Raw genomic sequence first — 20,429 nt, 5'->3', positions numbered from 1 at the left:
CGGTTTTCATTTACAACAAAAAATGTTGCAATTAGAAATTATTGCATAAATAGGCTGATATATCATTTTTATACTGATATCTTAAGCTATTGATGCTGTATCAGGACTAGTATAATGATGACACTAAGGGGGAAGTTGTTCTATAGAAATTTACTTTCTAAATGTCCAAAGTGAATCTAACTGTAATCACTATCTAGACCTTTGATCAAGGAATTCATATGCTGCAATACCATTCCTTGGCACACCCTTTTTGAGCCTGTGTCCCCTTCAGTTGTGTCTGGATGAACTGAAAATGTGCAAGATGCATCTGAAGAAAGGAGATGAAAGTACAGAACATAAAATGGTGAGTGGGCCGTTACAGGGGAATGGAATTCAGAAATTTAATTGTTGTTTCCCCTTCCAGCAGGACTACCACTTCTTTGACTTTGTAGAGCAGTGCCAACAACCCACAGAGCCTGACCTTATTACTCTGTAATGCCAGGTCAGTTCAAAGTACATTGAGATCATCCATGACTTGATTATGGATGAAGGAGCCACCTGGTGTGCATCCTGGAGACCTATTTGGGAGAGGCTAGTGGTCCAGTTTGGTCCTAGCTTCTCCCTGTGAGTTACACTGTGGTGGAGCAGGTGAGAGGATGTGGGCAGGGAGGTGGGGTGGCTGTGGTCTATAAGAATACCATCTCCCTTACCAGAATCCCTGTTCAGGGAATTGGCCTATATTGAATGTGTGCACCTAGGTCTAGGAACCATGAACAGACTGGGACTTTGCTAGTGTACTGGTTACTTTGCTGCCCAACAGAGACTCTGAGATGACAGACTGGGTTGCGGAGTTGGCATTGGGGTGGCCCAGGTTGTTATTGGTGGGAGACTTCAATGTTTATTTTGGGACCAAGTTGTCGGGAGCAGCTCAGGAGTTCATAGCGGCCATTATGACTATGGACCTATCCCAATTGGTTTCTGGACTGACACACGATTCTGGTCACACACTCAATTTGATCTTCTCTGATCAGGATGTTGTTCTGAGGGTGGGTACTCCTGTCATCTCCCCTTTGTCATGGACGGATCACCATCTTATTTATTTATTATTTCTCTATGTAAACCGCCTTGAGCCATTTTTGGAAGGGCGGTATAGAAATCCTATTATTATTATTTATCATCATCATCATCATCATCTGATTAAGGTAGAATTTGCAACCACAACCCATCTCTGCAGGGGTGTAGGATCTATTAGGTTGGTCCATCCAAGAAAGTTATTGGATCCAATAGGATTTCAAGAAGACTTGGAAGGGTTTAGAGTTGGCTCTACTAGTGATTCTGTTGGTGCTCTGGTGCAAACATGGAATAATGAACTCATTAGAGAAGTAGATAAAATTGCTCCCAAGCATCCTCTCTGACCTACTTCAAAGTCAGCCCCATGGTATTTGGAAGAAGTATGGGAGCTGAAGCGATGAGAGAGACAACTAGAGTGCAAGTGGAGGAAGACTTGGCGTGAATCTGACAGGTTGCAACACAGAGCACATTTGAAGATCTATGCTCTGGCAGCGTGGGTGGCAAAGAAGCGTTTTTTCTGCCGACATTGGTTCTGCAAATTCATGTCCAGAGGAATTGTCTAGAGTCATGAAGGGACTAGTATGTGCCCCCTCCCCCTTGAATTTGAACTTGGAACCATCAGTCACTTGCTGTGACATCATCAATGACTTTTTGCAGATAAAATGTCTTGCATTTGGGCCAAACTGGATTCCACAGTTACTGCAATCTATTGTGGAAGTGTCAAACAACTCCTCTTATAGGATTATATTAGATCATTTTCAGTTTGTGATTCCTGAGGATGAAGACAAACTGCTTTGGACTGTGAGTCCTATAACTTGTTCTCTTGACCCTTGCCCAACTTGGCTTGTCTCATCTGGTAATCGTATTATCAGATAGGGTCTGGTAAATATTATAAATGCTTCTCTGAGGGAGGGCAGGATGCCTCCTTGTCTTAAGGAGCCTATTATTAAAACTTATTTGTAGAGCCATGCATTGGATCCCTAAGAGTTAGCTAATTACAGACTCGTTTCCAATATGCCATGGTTGGGCAGGGTGATTGAGCAGGTGGTGTCCTCTCCACTCGAGGCAGTTTTGGATGATACCGATTATCTAGACCCATTTCAAACCAGCTTTCATAGGAACAGAGGAAGCTGCCATATACTGAGTCAGACCATAGGTCCATCTAGCTCAGTATTGTCTACACAGACTGGCAGTGACTTCTCCAAGGTTGCAGGCAGAAATCTCTCTCAGCCCTATCCTGGAGATGCCAGGGAGGGAACTTGGAACCTTTTGCTCTTTCCCTAAGCAGCTCCATCCCCTAAGGGGAATATCTTAGAGTGCTCACACATTGTCTCCCATTCATATGCAACCAGGGTGGACCCTGCTTAGCTAAGGGGACAAGTCATGCTTGCTACCACCTCTCACTCTCCTTTTGAGTGGGCTATGGGGTTGAGACTGCCTTGGTCAGCCTGATGGATGATCTCCAATTGGCTATTGACAGAGCAAGTGTGACTCTGCTGATCCTTCTGGATCTCTCCAAGGCTTTCAATAACATTGACCTTTGGGATCGCCTGAGGGCGGTGGGATTTAATGGCACTGTTTTACAGTGGTTCTGTTCCCACCTCTGGTAGATTCCAGATGGTGTTGCTTGGAGACTGCTGCTCTGTAAAACAAGAATAAAGTATGGAGTTCCACAAAGCTCCATACTGTCTCCAATGCTCTTTAACATCTACGTGAAACTTCTGGGAGAGATCATCAGGATGTTTGGTGCAGATTATTATCAATATGCTGATGACACCCCAGATCTATTTCTCTATGTCAACCTCGTCAGGAAATTTATTTATTATTATTTATTTAACACATTTGTATACTGCCCAAAACCCAAGTCTCTGGGCAGTATACAACAAAAAGTCTCTGCGGTTTATAACAAAATGACATAACTTTCCTAAATGCCTGCCCTGGGGGTTCAGGTGGTAATGGGCTGGATGAGGGATAACATCCTCGCTGATACTATATAGGGTAGCAGTGATATAGGAAGATGCTGAAAGGCATCATTTCATACTGCATGGGAGGAGGCAATGGTAAACCTCTCCTATATTATACCAAAGAAAACCACAGGCTTCTGTGGGTGCCAGGAGTCAAAATTGACTTGTTGACAGACTTTACCTTAATATCAGGTTGTGATTTAATCTAGGTAGTTTGCGGTCAGTAGTTCCCCCACCCCAGATGGCCTGGCCGGCTCTTGATTTTTGAACAGCACTTGGCATGCAGTAATCCAGAAGTGAAGCTTTGAAGATAAACATTATATTGCCTGCTATAGTGTATTATCTGCACATTACAGTCAATGGCACAATTTCAGTTGCCATTTGTTGAAATGCTGGTAACTGTAGATGGTAGTTTACAAGTCCTCATGATTGTGAAGATAATTTGGGCTGGACCACATTACCCTAGTCCATGCAATTAAAAGTGGGATGTGCCATGCATGTGCCTATTGTGACTTCCTTAATAATCTTCTGGTGCATCCTTTTATCATGTAAGAGAGCTGTTCATCCAAATGGCCTCTCTACGCACATGCCAAATACTAGTTTAAACTGTTTGAACTAGGACCCTGGCAGCATCAGCTGCAATGTCTCCTAGTGACCACTGGGGTTTTTTTAAGGTTATGGATGCTGGACTCCTCCCCTCTTGGTTCTTCCAGAATTAGTCTCCATTTTGTCTCTCCAGAGATGGCTGTTTATTTAGTCTCTCTCCCCTTTCAGCCTTAAGCTCAGGTACTCTATCCTTTTGTAACTTCTAAATAAATCCTTGTAGTTCTTCAGTACTAAAGAACTGTCCTCTTGCCTTGCTGCTCTTGCTTTGCTGCTTTCTCACCAGACGGTTTTGCTCTGCTTTTTGGGGACTGAACGGCCATTCTTACCCTACAGAAACTAGTGGTCGAACTGCCATTTGGACTAACAGCCTGGATTAAACCACATGCAGGGCTGCACTGAATTAGTGCACCCAGCTGCGAGGCCCCCCCGCCCTGCGTGAGCCCCCCCCAAATCTCCTTTGGGGGCCTGCCCCGCTGAAGCACTACTTTTTTTTGTTTTTTAAAGTGTTTACTGCGGCTGAGGGGTGGCTGCAGTGGGGAGCGGAACAGTCCTTCTCCCTCTCCCCGCTTCCCTGGCGGCGCCTTTAAACTGGCAACCTGCTGCTTGTTAGTCAAGCATTTCCCCACTGCGCTACTTAAGGTGGTTAACCTGATATTACACAGCATATAAATTATAATACTGCGTACGAATCCACTTAATGCTTCATTGCCGTAAGTGCTTTCTAGCCCATGATTGTTGCTTTAGGTGAAGTTATGTGGCAACTGCAGATATTCTTTGTTCAGAAAACTATTTTATATTGAGCATTTTATATTTAGGAAGTTTTCTGGGTTTGGGTTTTTGTTTTTTTTAAACAAAATTCACTGTCTCCGGTAAATGGAAGCATTTGGAAGCATGTAGCACATCCATGCTGTGATGCAATAGAGAGTGGGTGAGGTAGAGGGCTCTGGATACAATCTGCTTCTGAAAGTCAGGGGTGCTGAGCTCTCTGAACTCTCAAATGAAGCACAGAATGTTCCTCTGGAATATGCCTTTGCAGAGATGCAAAGATGAACTTGCTGGATGATGGCCCAAGAGTGTGTGTTCTGTGATTCTGGAGTTTACTGTATTCATTATCAACATTTCCAAGCATAGTATACTTACTATGCTTACTACTAAGCACAGTATATTTACTATCAACAATCTGGTCTTCTATATTTATTTTCTTTTTAAAAAATTATCTCATCTTCCCTACAAGGAGCTCAGAGCAGTGTATACCCAGAAGATGATTCTCCAGAGAGCAACACAGGCAGCCCTTCAAGACTGTAACATCTTTCAGCTAACATCAGCTAGACTTTCAGCTTTCTCTCTAACCTGATTCAGACATGCTGTATGAGCGTACAGATGTCTGTACACTCGTACATCTGTTTGTGTGAATGACTGAATCTGGGTTAATTTTAAAAGTGAACCTGGATACAGGCCCTTCTAATGCATGGTAGATAGGAAGCGTACATCTGAACCTGCATTCAATGCAACATAAGAATGACTGTACCTGTGCACTGACCTGTACCGGTGTACCCTGTAAACTCACTGTACAAGTGTTGAATATAATGTGTGAATGGACCTTTACTCTGCCTCCTTTCCCAACTGACAATTACTATCTCACATAAACATCTGCCTACCGTCCCCATTGAAGGGGCATCACCTTGTCAAAGTTCCAATGGGGATCTTATTCAAAAGCACAGAGAGGGTCCTCCAACTATCAGGAGACCATCTCCTAACCATTAGCTCCCACTAAAAAATGATCAACCGCCAGTTCCAGACCATTACTCAGTAAGCTTCTTTCACAAAGGAAAAGTCAGCCAACAGCAGTAACATCATAAATGAAACATGAGGAGGAAAATATCTTTACATAATCAGAAATGCAATACTGAGGCACCAGATTAAAGAAACCATACAAAATACAATCTCTCTTTTATTAATCTATTTTTAAAAAAACCACACACAAGTTATTTTCATCCACAACTATTTGCAAATTTTGCTTTTCTAATAGTTAGGAATAATTCTCTGCTCACCAACCTAAATGTATTAATGGACAGTTTATATTAATTTGTTCTTGACCCAGAATAATTGTGAACCTAAATAACTCTGATTCTACTGAACTAATTCCCCTGACATATTTACAGTGCTACCAGATCTTGTCAGCTATGTCTTTGCTAGATCAAACAGACCAAGATCTTTTAACCTCCTCACATAAAATAGTAATCCTATTATTGTGATTATTCAGTTTAGTGAATAAATTGAGAGTCTTAAAAAAAAAAAAAAAGATTTAAGCTTTCATAAGAGCCTAAACCTTTATGGGAACAATTTGGACATGTCAGCAACAAACACATTTGTTGGAAAGAAACATTGGTTTTACTGTGAAAGGTTCTTTTTCTTAGGTGGATGAAAGTCAGCTGCTTAGTATGGGTTTATCAGGCATCACATGGCTTGAGATAGGCTAGGGTTAAATTTTTTTATGCAGGCTGGCTTCCTGTTAGGCAGTAGGCAGCGCCGGAAATCCAGTTCCAGGCCTGTAGCGTAGAAAGGTATAAAAAGGTAAAGTGTGCCATCAAGTCAATTTCGACTCCTGTCACCAACAGAGCCCTGTGGTTTTCTTTGGTAGAATACAGGAGGGGTTTACCATTGCCTCCTTTCATGCTGTATGAGGTGATGCCTTTCAGCATCTTCCTATATCGCTGCTGCCTGATATAGTACCAGCAGGGATTTGAACTAGCAACCTTCTGCTTGTTAGTCAAGCATTTCCCCACTGCGCCACTGAAAGATATAACATAAAAGAAACAGAGGCAAAGCAGTTATCCATACAAGACAAGAAAGAAAATACTATGAAGACAGAATAATGGATGGACAACTCAATCCTCTCTGAGGGTCACTATCCTATACTCAAAGCAGGTGCAGCAGAAATAGCTTTGGTGAAAACGGCACCCTTGGGCTGCACACCGTTGCCCATGTGGTCTTGAGGTGAGATGGGAGAGCAGAGTGCTTGCAGCAGGATACGCTCACTGAGGCACACAGCAGAGGAGAGAGAGGCTACTTTTTTGGAGGGTTGGTTTTTTAAAAAAAAAAACACGATGTTCCTTGTTTAAGTGCTTTGCTTTGCAGCCTTTCTGTACTGCTTAGGACTCAGCAGGGGTTCAATCAGGTTGGGGAGAGACAAATAGCTCCTGAAAGGGCTTTTTTATTTTAAAAATGTGTATTTTCCACCTTTGGGTCTGAGTGGGGACCTTCTAAGAGGGAGCCCTCTAACTAGGGATGTGTGAAATGTTTCAGGTACAAAACAATTTGTACCCGAAACGGGCCATTTCAGGTGATTTGTCAACAAAACAATTCACCCCTTCACACCTTCTGAACATTTCGGCAACAAAACAAATCGTCCCTGTTTCAGCACCGAAAGATTTGTTGTTTCAGACCTCCATTTTGCGATTCTCTTCAGTCTCCATTTTGTGTTTGATGTCAGTTTGAATTTCCCGCCTTCAGAACAGTGAACTGATCTCCTGATGATTCCCTCCTTGTTCCCGATTGGCTCCTTTGGCTCTTTCCACTTCCAACTGACTCCACATTGGCCAGGGGAAAGGTCGAAAAAGGGGCAAGGGTGGGTGGGAGGGGGAGAGTTCAAGGAGGGATTCATTCATACATCGATTCATTGAGATTTAAAGAGGCAGCAGCCTCCCAGCCACCATTCTGCCTTGTTCTCGGAGGAGGGAGGGAGAGAGAGAGAGCGAGAGCTTTGCTTTGCTTGCCACCATGCCATTGCCCCTATGCCTGCCTTGCCAGCCTGAGCCCAGGCTGCCTGTCCACCCCTGCTGGCTAGTGGCTAGTGTGGCTAGTGTGGCTACGAGTCTGGGAATGGATTAAAATTTATTCTCTGCTGCATTGCTTTTTAATTTTTTTTTAAATCCAGAGAAGAATTCTTTTTTCACCCCCTTGAGACTGAATCACTGCCTGTCTGTGCCAGCAGCCATCAGCCCTAGCCCCTGTGGCCACTGGCCACCTGGCCAGCAAACCCCTTTCCGATATTCTAGGCTTTTGCCCCAGCCCCCCCCCCAATCTGAAGACTGAAGAAGGAGAAGAAGAAGTCAAGAAGATTGAAGAAGAAAAAGTAGACTCAGAGACCAGGCCACAGAAGTGTACAACTGGGTAAAGCCCTAGACTGAGTGAGTGTACCCCATTCTCATTCTCTCTCTCTCTCTCTCTCTCACACACACACACACACACCCCTCTGGAATTCTGTATTCTTGGGGTTTTTTCCTGTTTGGAGGGAGGTTTTGGGTTGCATTGAATTTTAACAGTTGTGTGTTAAAGAAGTTTAAACAGGGGTTCTGTGTGGAAGGGATCCCGCTTAGCTAGTCCTAGTGGTGGTTAGAAGGGTAACATAGCCTTGTGGTTTTTAAAAAAAAAAACCCAATTCTGGGTTTTTTACCATTCTAAAGATGGGGGGAGGGCATTTTAAGCCTATCCTCCTCCAGCCCTCTGCCCAATAATATATCAGTATTAGTATTCTCTGCCCAGCAGCCTATTGTGTCTTCCCTAGTTATTATTGTATCTTCTCTAGTTATACTGTTATCATCTATTCTGTTCCCAATCCCCAGTTATATTGTATCTGTTACTGTATATCTGTTCCTCTATTGCTCTCTATCTGTTTCCTATTCTATCTGTTTCCGTGTGTGTGTGTGTGTGTGTGTGTGTGTGTGTGTGTGTGTGTGTGTGAAAATATCTATCTATCTATCTATCTATCTATAGCAATTCACATGCCTTGGATGGTTTGTTGTTGTGCCTGTATTTTGGGGACCTCATGGATGGGCACAGGACAGGTTTCTTCTCTCTCTCTCTTTCTCTCTCTCTCTGTGGACTAGTTTGCAATGAAGATTGGGTCATATTGTGACTTCTAGCATCATCATCATTTTTATTCAAACTAGATTACTTGCATCTACAGTAGGTTGTGCTGCTGGCCTGATGCCACAGGCTCCGATCTGTTGCAGAAATGTCAAAGAAATGCACCAAAAAAATGTGTGCCGTTGTTGTCATCATCACTCTTTCAACTTGTGTAGGCGGGAGGGGGGCCAAGCCTCACTGTTCCACTGGCAGAATGTTGTTTTGCATCCTTACTTAACTTGCTTTTATGGCAGGGGGCCACAGATGCTGATGTGTCTCTGTTGCTTGTGGACAAAAAATGCTTGAGGGAGGGAAGGCAGGGCACATTTGATGCTGTTGTTGGCCCTAGTCTGCTGCATCTGTAATATCATGCTTGCTTTGGAAACCTGGTTCTTTGCAAGGCTCTACTGTTGTTGATGTGTGCTGTTAATGTTCTTTGGGGCAGAAAGGGGGCTTCAGGGGCAGAAGAGTGGGTTGGGTGGTAGTGCCCCAATGGGTGCCTGCCATCACCCACATTTCAAAGAAATTGGGCAAAGGGCTGATTTTTAAAGAGTTTTTGAAGTTTACATGTCTTTAAGATTTTTCCCCATAGGGAATAATGGAGGTTTCAGTGCCCACTTGGGGGGGAAATGGGGTGGCCTAGCGTGTAGTGCACATAGGGTGCCAACCACCCCTGGTTTTGGAGTACATGGTTTTGTTGTTTCTGAGGTGTTCTGAGTGTAGATTCTCTGATAGCATATGAGATTTTCAGTGACAAACCATGAATCCACTCTCATTTTCTACCAGAGAATCTACACTCAGAGCACCTCAGAAACAACAAAACCTAGTACCCCATGGGTTAGCAACCCATGGGGGTGGTTGGCACCCCATACATACTACACTACCACTTGCTCTGGGCCACCCCAGTGCCCCCCAAGTGGAGTTATGGGGCTGCTGAAACCTCCATTATTACCTATGAAGAAAAATCTTAAAGACATGTAAACTTCAAAAAAATCCTTTAAAAATCAGCCCTTTGCCCAATTTCTTTGAAATTTGGGTGGTAGCTTCCACCCATTGGGCACTACCACCCCCCACTCTTTTTGCCCTGGGACCCTTTTTTTTGCTCCGAATTGATTCAGATTTGGAAAAATTCAGTTACGAATCAAATTGGGTGGTGATTTGGTTGGGGGGTTTCAGATTCGGACCCAAAACAAATCAGGGGTGTTTTGATTCAGGTACAAATTGAAACAGAAAAATTGATTCGTGCACACCCCTACCACTAACACCACTCCCAACTGAACCACCCCGATAGGCTTGAAACGGGGGGAAGGGAGTACAAACAAGCTAACCAAGCCGGGGGGGGGGGGGGATGACGACACAAAAATGCTAGCCGGCGGCGGGTGGTGGTGGTGGAGAACAAACTAGCCTGGTTTTTAAGAAGTCGAGTAGGACTTCTTCAAAATCACTGTCTTTGGAGCCAGGCAGGACAGAAACCAGATTTCTGGTGCCACCTAATGCCTAGCAGGAAGCTAGCCTGCATAAAAAAAAAATTAACCCTATCCTGCCTCAAGCCATGTGATGACTGATAAACCCATACTAAGCTGATGACCTTCGTCCACCGTAAGGAAAACCCAAGTTTTCCACAGTCACATATGAAATGATGTGGGTTTGTGTTGGCATGTCAGGTCCCACCTTGCCAGCTCTCCTCCCTTCACAGAGTTCAACTGCAAGAACTATATTCCTCATGGAGCCAGTTCATATGACTGGAGAATAATGTAACTAGAGTTGTGCATCATTTGTACCAAAAATCCAAGTAATAAAAGGGGAGAATAGCAGAAATCTGCTAAACATACATACATAACAACAAATTCAAAACTCCAGGCAAACCTGGTTCAGTTCTCCAGAGGCGGGCTGTACCACGAGAGAAAGATTCTCAAACCCAAAGCACTGAGTCTGGGTCTTTTTAAAAAAATGTATTTTTCCTATGGTGAAATAGACCAGAGGCTTTCCCCAATGGTTACAGTAATTAAATGTATGGTTGCAACAGATGACTATATATGTGGACCCTTGTTTTGAATTACATACTTTTCTTTTCAAGGGAAACCAAGAATACCATCTTCTTTGAAAAGAACTAAACTTTACAGATAAAAGCAGGCTTTTCCACTGGAAATTAGACTTTGGCTGTCGTCAGGGCAATTTTTGAAAAGTCTGTTGTTATAACTCGTGCTTCAGGTAATCTATTTCAAATAATTATATTTAAATACCACATTTACCAAAGCAAGGTAATCATCTGAGCAAACAACAAAATATGTATTTGTGAGCAAGCAACAAATCATAGCTGCTCAGTGTCAATTCCAGGTCAGAAAAATATACTCTGTTTTTGAGTATTATAATGATGCAAGAAAGAAAAATGGCATGAAGCCATTTTAATCGTATTGTAAATCTGATAACAAATGTTTGCAAGTCTTATAAAATGTCCTTGACTTCTGTGTGTGCGTGTGTGTGCACATGTATGCATGTGCACACGTGTACACACAGATACACACACACAGTTTGTTATTCAACTCCTTCCGAAACACAGCTCTCATGGCAACAATTTATATAAGCCTTGTCCGCGTAACGTTTTTGGGGATATGAAAGCAGGGCTGGGTGAAAAGAACACAATTATGCCTGTTGGCACTGCCTCCAGCCTCCACAAACAAATGGAGGGGTTTAGCCACGTCCATCTGTTACAGGAAAGACAACAAAGTGTCTTGCAGCATTTTAAAGACCACAATAAGTGTGTTAGTATAAACCTTTGCGGACTACAGCCCATTTAATCAAATGCATAAATAGTTCTGCAAAGAACTTATGCACATTCAGCTTTGTATGTACATTAGCTCTGTATGATGAGGAAGCCTGCTTTTGAAGGGTCCCCAATCACATGTATCTCTTTTCAGAGCATTAAGTGAATGCATGGAGAACAGAAGACAGGGCCAGTGAGCAGAATCCTGTTCCTCCCCATTCATATGTCCATATCCCCAAGGTATGTTGTGTGAAATCTCCCACACTAAGATTCATGTGGACAAGCTTTATAGGTTAAAGGACAAGCTTTATAGGTTAAAGCAGGCCCCCTAGTGCAAACTGTCTCTTCCAAACTCCATTATACATGTTAGTTGAATTTTAAAGCAAGTCACTGTGCAATATTCCCTGAAAGGGTTAAGTCATTTCACCAAACAATATTGCAGATGTCACTATAACAAAATACAACAGAACACCACAGAACACAGATATAATGTATGGCTTGAGCACAGACCATAATTTACAGTCTTCCTACTAGTGGGATTTCCCTTCCCTACATTATCCTATATGACTAGAAATGTTTAAAAGCCAGAATATCAAGGGAGGGGAGATCTCTAAGAGTTCTCCTCTGGCCACACACAAGTGAAAATGTTGCCTTCCATTTATCAATAGATGGAAGGCCATGTTCATGAGCTTTCAAGGACAAGTTCTAGAATAGGCTTCAGACCTGAAAATAATTGCATCCATTCCCTGAGTATGTATATACAGCTCTGTGTAACCAAGAAGGCTCGATTGGGGATGGGGGCTGCAAGAAGGAAGGGACTTGATCATTCCTGGGTCATTTAATCTCTGTGGTATTTAACACACACATTTGTAAAATACACCTGGTAATATACTTCTCACAGGAGTGCTCAGTTCTGTCAGACAGTGTTCACACAGCTGGTAGATATTGTCTAGGAAAAGTTGATGTGTTAGTGTACAGTGTTATGGAACATGATACTTATTCATCAGTGTAAAAGTCAAGCAAAAATATAAGAAATCAGAAAAACAACATAAGAAAGCTTATTCTTTTAAGGCCTTTGAACCTTGGAAGAAAGACAGGAGAAACAGCCTTTGGAAAACTAATACAAATGTATTTAATACAGGCTCTGTAGCAAGTAAATAAATTGAAGATTAGCCTGTTTAAAATTTTATCACTTTATATAACATGACCCCAGACCAAACTCCACCCCACCCCACCCCACCCAGAGCCCATGGCGGGGGGTGGGGTTACAGACCGTTTACAAAAAAGATTTTTTTAACTTATCCCCTCTGGGGGGCTTCTCCAAGGAAGCAGGGTGATCCACGGAGGTTCCCCCTCCCACCATCAGCCCTTCTCACAAAATCAGCCCCATTTGGGCATTCTTCAGCCTGTTCAGGTCTTTCCCCGGGCGTGGTGGCCATTTTGGAGGCTGCCACAACTGCTCAATGGGCCTCTGGGTGGCCTGGCATGACCAAATGGGAGAGGCCTGAACAAATTGAAGAATGCCTGAATGGAGCTGTTTTTGAGAGGAGGAAGTCCGGTGGGAGAGGGGGAACCTCTGCGGACACCCCCCCGCCATTTTGAAGAAGCCCTCCGGTAAGTTTAATTTTTTTTTTAATGGTTTTTTAAAGGTCCACAAAGCCCCACCGAACTGAACTGGGGGGGTGGGTTCAAGGGGGTGCCAGACCGAACTGGCTTGGTCTGGTTCAGACTCAAACTGACCAGGCCAGCCGGTTCCGTGCACACCCCTATTCAGAGGTTGCACAAATCCTGCTTCAGACCTACATAGTTATCTCCCTCAAGTGTTCTAGCCTCCGAATTGGCAAGGTAGGCTGCCTTAAGAAGGTTTCCCACCTAGCCCCAAACTGCATGGGGCCTATAGGACTGTAGAAAGGAAACATACTCATTAATAAGGTGCTCCTCAGTTCAGTCCCATAATTTATACCCCACCTCTACAGACAAAGTTACAGAGGCCCTGCGACATATCCTGTAAAACTGTATTGTAGCTCTCTCTGACCATCCTACAGTTAATTTAATAGAGGGGCTAGAAATGAACAATTTGTTAACCTTCTCCTCTGCATACACAGTATCCTGCTTCCTGTGAGCTCTATAAATATGTACAGGCTTGATTGCATTTCTCCATACATAGTATGTTGGACCATAGGAGCAAGTTGGCTCAAGCCATACCTACCAGGCCTCAGTAGGCTGTGGTTAGGGCTTAACTAGCGTGTGGATTCCTAGGTTATCAATGCTTGCTGCTGGTACTGGTTCTAGACCCCATGACTCCCAGCCCAACCATCCTTTCCCTCACAGCTATATCCAGTGAGAGAAACCATGGGAAATGTGGGTGGACTGATAATACCCTAACTTATGAGCTACAGCCCAGACTTGCAATGATCTCAGAATGCTGTGAATGGTGTTCTTGCCACCGCTGCGGTCATGATTACTAGTACTGCTGCAACAACATTCTGAAGCTTCAATTCAGATGCCTGAGACATCCTGACAGGCCAAATTGATGATTTAGGAGAGGTGGACCTGCCCAGGCCTTTCATATCTCCCACTGCAGGCCATCTGCTACCCTTGAGTCCTGACACAGACATATGCGTGTGTGGCCCTCCTCTTCCTTTCTCCCTGCTAATAGCTGTGGACAAAGCCACCTTCCCTCAGGCATCAGGGTGGGTGAGAGGCGGCTTAATTCTGCATCCATTGCACATGGATGAATTATCCATGATTTTACCTCTCCTTGTCGCTTGTAATTGGGCATAGCATCATGTTTTATCTTCATTTGTTGTGTTATAAATAAATTCAGATTAAAGAAAAGAACGGGCCGTGCTTTGCTTTGACAATGCTTTATGTGACATTTAACAATTTATGCAGCTGTTCCATCCCTGCTGTTTAAAGGTTACATTTGCTAGTCTTGTATTTTCCTATGACACAAAGAGAATACAAAATTAGAAATCATATCCCTTAAAAGGTGCCAAGGATGCTAAATTCAGTCCAGCCATTGTGTTCCTCACACAATTGGTTTTAGTGTCAAGCATGTTTTAGAGATAAAATGCTTTGGAGTGTCCATCCTGAGTTTTGCTTCATTTGACAGCAACACAACAGGCAAAAACACAGATATTAGTTTGGGAGTCCTCCATCTCCTGCTTTATGGTTTGGAAAAGAACGAGGACCAAGAGAAACTTAGTGTTAGCATTAATGTGGCCAGGAGCCCTTTTTTTTTTTTTTAACCAACTGCGACTGATTCAACAACTCTGATTCAACTAACTTCAGTTCGTTCAAATGCGGCAGCCAGACTGGTCTCTGTGGTATCCCGGAGAGACCACTCCCCTGCTAACTGGGCAAAGAGGCACCTTTTACCGTGGTGATTCTCTTTATTGAGCAGGGGGAGATTAACTGGCCCTATCCACCCCCAGCACAGTACTTCCAGTGACTGTTGCTGGTGTGTGTCTTAAGTTTCTTTTTAGAATGTAAGCCCTTTGGGGACAGGGAGCCATCTTATTTGTTTGTTATTTCTCTTTGTAAACTGCCCTGAGCCATTTTTGGAAGAGTGGCATAGAAATCGAATTATCTTGTTTACACAGTCAGACAGGTGTTATTGACTGGTTTGTTTTATCCAGACATCGAGTCCTTCCCAAGGACCTGGGATGGCTGAATTTTATTGTCAATTGTTATAGATATCGTCGCAGAATATAGGCTGTTCCCAGTAAAGCTGCTTTTTGTAATTGGATGATGGTGATTCCTGTGGCCCCTATGTTGTTGAGGTGTCCGAAATAATAATAATAATAATAATAATAATAATTATTATTATTATTATTATTATTATTATTATGCCTGTTCTTAAACAGTTGCACTGGCTGCCGATATGTTTCTGAGCAAGGTACAAAGTGCTGGTCATTACCTTTAAAGCCCTGAATGGCTTAGGTCCAGGTTACCTGAGAGAGCGCTTTTCTCTATAAGATCCCCACCACTCATTAAGATCCTTAGGAGGGGTGCATCTTCAGGTGCCAATGGTTCCTCTGATGGCGACCTGGGATCTGGCCTTCTCAGTTGTTGCCCCATGCACTCTCCGTGGATATAAGAGGATTAACTTCTTTGGAAATCTTCAGGAGAGTTTTAAAGACCCACCTTTGTAGCCTGGCTTTTTAATTTTATCTGGTTTAATTATTTTAAAATTTTGTTTTATTTTGTTTTTTTAATTTTAATGTAAACTGCTCTGAGCCGCTTTAGGAAGGGCAGTATATAAATAGAATGAATGAATGAATGAATGAATGGCCTTCTAACAGCCTGGCTAGCAAGAAAAATTGCTGTTTTGAAATATTTAATAAGTTGTAAGGCTGCAGACTAGCACTTGGTGGGGTTGCAATGAAGGCCTTGGAAAGGATATTTAGATGCTGTGACGTGTCTACACCTACAAAGATTAGAATCGTTCGGACAATGGTTTTCCCCGTGATACTCTATGGATGCGAAAACTGGACTTTGGAGAAGCAAGATAGAAAACGCTTTTGAACTTTGGTGCTGGAGAAGACTTTTGAGGATACCATGGACAGCCAGAAAAACAAACAAATGGATCATAGAACAAATCAATCCAGAATTTTCACTCGAGGCACAAATTCACTCAAGGCACACTCGGGCTTTCTTGGGTACTGCCCCGAGACTGTGGAATGAGCTCCCTACTGAGATATGATCTTCCCCATTTCTGACAATTTTTAGAAAGCATTTGAAAACCCACCTCTTCACCCAAGCTTTTTCAGTTCTTTAAAATTTTAAGGTTTTAATTTTTAAATTTTTAAATTGTTTTAAGTTTTTGTATATATTTTAACTGGTTTTATGCTATTGTTAACTGCCCAGAGATGAAAGTTTGAGGTGGTGTACAAATGTGATAGATAGATAGATAGATAGATAGATAGATAGATAGATAGATAACCATACTTTGCACACATTATGCGATGATCCAGCTCCCTTGAGAAGTCCATAAAGCTGGGAAAAGTTGAAAGAAAGAGAAGAAGAGGATGACCAGCAGCAAGGTGGATGGACTTGATTATGACAGCAATGAATGCACTGCTGAGAGACCTTAAAGGCCAAGTTGAAGACAGATCATCCAGGAGAGAATCTATGTGGTCACTAAGAGTCAACACCGACTTGACGGCACTTAACCAACCAACCAACCAACCAACCAACCAACCAACCAACCAACCAAGTAGTACTACCAATGCACTCAGTATTGAGCAACACACTATACTTTCCTCATGCAATATCATGAGGTGGCGACTCAGAGGTAGGCCTTCTCTGTAGGTGCTCCTGGGCTGTGGAATGCACTCCCTGCAGAAATCCGTAATTTGAATTCTTTATTGGCTTTCAGGAAGCCAATCTGTTTGGTCTGGCCTTCTAGGCTTTTAAATTGTTGTAAATGGTTTTAATGTTGTTACCTGGTTTTTTGTTACTGGTTTTAAACTGTTTTGATTTATTCATGGAGTTGTATAATCTCTGTTTTAACTGTTAATTGATGTTAATGGGGTTTTTAAAATTGTAAATCATCCTGAGCCATTTTGGAAGGGCGGTATAAAAATTGAATAAATATAATAAAATAAAATAAATAATGGTCATCCGTACAGCCCATCATTATCACCATTTCAAAGAAGATACTTGACTGCCAAAACCCATAAAATACCAATAGCATTGTTATACTCTTTGGGCTGGAATCTTATGCATGCATTCCTGGGAGTAAGCCCCACAGAGCACACACCTGAGTTGTGGGACTGAGTAAAAATGCAGAGAATTGTGCCCTAAATCATACTTTGACTTTTGTATCTCCCTCCAAACCTCTCACCTCAAGAGAGTCACAGAAAAGTTGTGCTTTATGGTTTAATCAAGGGGTTATCAACCAGATGTTGCTGGACTAAAACTCCCATCACCCCCCAGTTCCAGTCACATCCATTAACTCCAGTGGCTTTCAGCCCTGGATTAATACCTTAGTCTTTTACTGTAGCTGAAACAAAGTCCAAGTAGGTGTAACAGCACTTGCTCCTATTCAGTCCATGCCACTTGATTCTCTTCCTCTACTCCCTTAACTTCCCCAGCTTCTCACGGTAGGCGCTGTCTTTTTTCCTTATGTTCTTCTGTAGTGCACCATATGTGTATACATGGATAAATAATACATTATAACTCATTCAAGGCTGCAAACATACAGTTCATCAGAACAGTCCAGAAAAAGCATCCTTAGCAGCTTACATGAGGCTTCTAATTATTATAAATATAAAATGATGTTATTTTACAGCATTGTATGGTTACTTTAGGTCTGAGAACCTTGCTAAGCACTGCTTCCTCCATGGGCCTATATCACCTAGCCACCTCTGAGAAGGCAGCTCCTTCAGCAAGAGTGCCACTCAGCATTTTGGACAGGAATCCTTCATAGTGTGGTGTCTGTCTTATGTTTTGTTTTAGATTGTGAGCCCTTTGGGGACAGGGAGCCATCTTATTTATTTATTGTTTCTCTTTGTAAACTGCCCTGAGCTATTTTTGGAAGGGCGGTATAGAAATCAAAATAATAATAATAATAATAATAATAATAATAATAATAATAATAATCGTCATCATCTCCTTGATTGGTACGAAATAGAGAGCACAACTTTAACAGGAAGTAGCCTAGCTAGGCTCACACACAGAATCTCTGAGACACCTGTGTGAACACGGCATCATCTAAGAAGAAGGTTGAAATAATAGGGTGGAGCTCCAAGGTGATGATTATGAAGAATATTTATATACTACTTTTCAACAAAAAAGTTCTCAAAGTGATTTACATAGCCAAGTTATAAGACCAACCACTGATGGTTATAAGACCAAACCACCATTCCCTGACCCAAAAGGGCTCATCACCAGGGGTGTAGCTATAATTGAGTGGGTGGGTTCAAAGAACCCAGCCCCCCCCCCCACTGAGAGCTCCTGAGAGCCTTCCAGCTCCACCTCTCCCTATTTTCACTCCGAGGAGCCACTAGGGAGGGGGAAAACATGGGCCCCCTCTCCTGTAGCTACGCCCCTGCTCATCACCTGAAAATAAACACAAGGTAGATACTAGCAGCAGCCACTGACATGCTATGCTGCCTAGTGCTGAATAGGGACAGTTGCTGTCTTCCTGCTAAATATAAGAGAATCCCCACTTTTAAAAAGGTGCTTCTTTATCCAGTTAGCAGGAATAATTGTTATAAAAATGCATGCCCTGCCTTACCGAAAAAGACTCAATGAAGCTTCCAACAAATGTCAGTTAAAACAGCAGTTAAACACAATAGGAACCACCAAGCTCCAACAAAGAGAAGCAGCAGCTGCCATAAACCAGTAAGATAGGCTGACATGTCTATTTCTGCTCCATGGCCGCTGGCTAACACCAGGTAGCATGCATCTACTCAAGAAGCTGTGATTAAAAGGATTCAAAATTACCAATTCTGTCCTGCCCTATACCAAGTAATGCTAAATTGGTGCTTTAGCATTATTTGGGGGACCAGCACCAGAAGCAGCACAAGGTATGAAGCAGCATGAAGGCTTGGACTGGCCCACAAGGCAACAGGGCATATTCCTGGTGCACCCCACCCACAGGGCGCCCCTGCTCCCCACCGCACTCAGCAGCAGTGAATACTCTCATCCTTAAGTACCCATTCTGCTCAAAACCAGCAACCCTCCCCACATACATTCCACTGCCCTCTCAGTGCCCCCAGTCTGGCCCTGGCAGCATGCCATGCTGAATCCTTTTTTCCTCCTGTAATGCCTAACTAAACCTAGAGCACAGGGCAAGTACAGACTTTTGAGCATTGTGGAGAAAATAAGCTTACTAGAAGATCTACAGAGGTGATGGTTACTACAGTGATTGATCCGATGACAAATCTGAGATAGATGAGTTGAGTACTTTTGCCTCATTTTCCTTCTATTGGTTTAGCCTTTTTATAACTCTATTTTTAACCAATCATAAATCTGGTCCTCAACTAAGATGACAGTGTCCTTTTCTGCCTCATTGCACAGAAAGATATGTATGAGGGGAGGGGGGGAACCCTTTTTTGTATAAATAGAAACATTGAACTCAAAGTCATGATGCAAATAAGAAAGGAACTGGTATTTTAATAAGTTCTAGTGCCTGTGCAAGGTCCAATAGGTGGCTACAAAAGAAGAAATGAAACTGCCAAAGATGAAATATTATTGAAAATATTCCTCTTTGGGGAGAGTATTTGTATGAGAAATTCATAGTGAACATTTTCTTATTAAGTTAGCCTGTTTTCTTCTTACATATTGCCTGTAACCAGTTTGTAGTGTTCTTACTTTTTTTATTCAGTGTCTGAAGACAGATCCAGATAAATAATTTTCAGCCCACAGCTACAATTCCTTCTTCTCTGGTTACTCTGACTGAAAGAACTTCTTTCAGAATCTTAATTAACCTTCTTCTTATTAATGTCTCAGATGGGAAATCCTTAACCTACCAGTCAACTCAATGCCAACTTTACCTACAAGTTTAAGAAATCAAAGCTCTAATCATTTGATTTCTCAACATTAGTTCTGATATGTGTCAAGTAAAAAAAAATTGTGACAGATTAAAACCCATCTTTCACAGTGTCCTCTGCAGGCTTCAGTTTGTAATAATCTGCAGCTCTGTGAGGTTGGAAAGTCTGTAAATAGCAAAAAACATTAGCTTACAGAAAGTCTGTAAGAGCATTGGTTTACGGTCCAGTATTTTAATGTGTCAGCTCACATTTCTGCAAACCATGACCCATATTCTCCCACATTCAAACTGACTTCACAGATGTAAAGATTAATGTGGTCTACATCTGTTAGTTGTCTTACATATTCAGTATGTAAGACATAGTTCGATTTCCATTTCTCGATTTCTATCTTTTTCTATACCGCCCTTCCAAAAACGGCTCAGGGCGGTTTACACGGAGAAATAATACATAAATAAGATGGCTCCCTGTCCCCAAAGGGCTCACAATCTAAAAAGAAACATAAGACACACACCAGCAACAGTCACTGGAAGTACTGTGTTGGGGGTGGATAGGGCCAGTTACTCTTTCCCTGCTAAATAAAGAGAATCACCACATTAAAAGGTGCCTCTTTGCCAAGTTAGCAGGGGTTATCTT

General features: G+C 42.5%; 1 protein-coding gene across 2 annotated transcripts in view; it reads right to left on the bottom strand.

Annotated features, from left to right (window-relative positions):
- The window catches only part of PITPNC1 (phosphatidylinositol transfer protein cytoplasmic 1), a 231,697-nt gene that overhangs the window by 128,684 nt on the left and 82,584 nt on the right, over window positions 1-20,429 (bottom strand). The gene's annotated exons all lie outside the window — the stretch shown is intronic.

Source organism: Hemicordylus capensis, chromosome 2 (genome assembly GCF_027244095.1).
Source record: "Hemicordylus capensis ecotype Gifberg chromosome 2, rHemCap1.1.pri, whole genome shotgun sequence".
In the NCBI taxonomy this organism is placed as follows: Eukaryota; Metazoa; Chordata; class Lepidosauria; order Squamata; family Cordylidae; genus Hemicordylus; species Hemicordylus capensis.
Note: the sequence above shows the minus strand (reverse complement) of the source record. Positions and strands in the feature narration are given on the sequence as shown.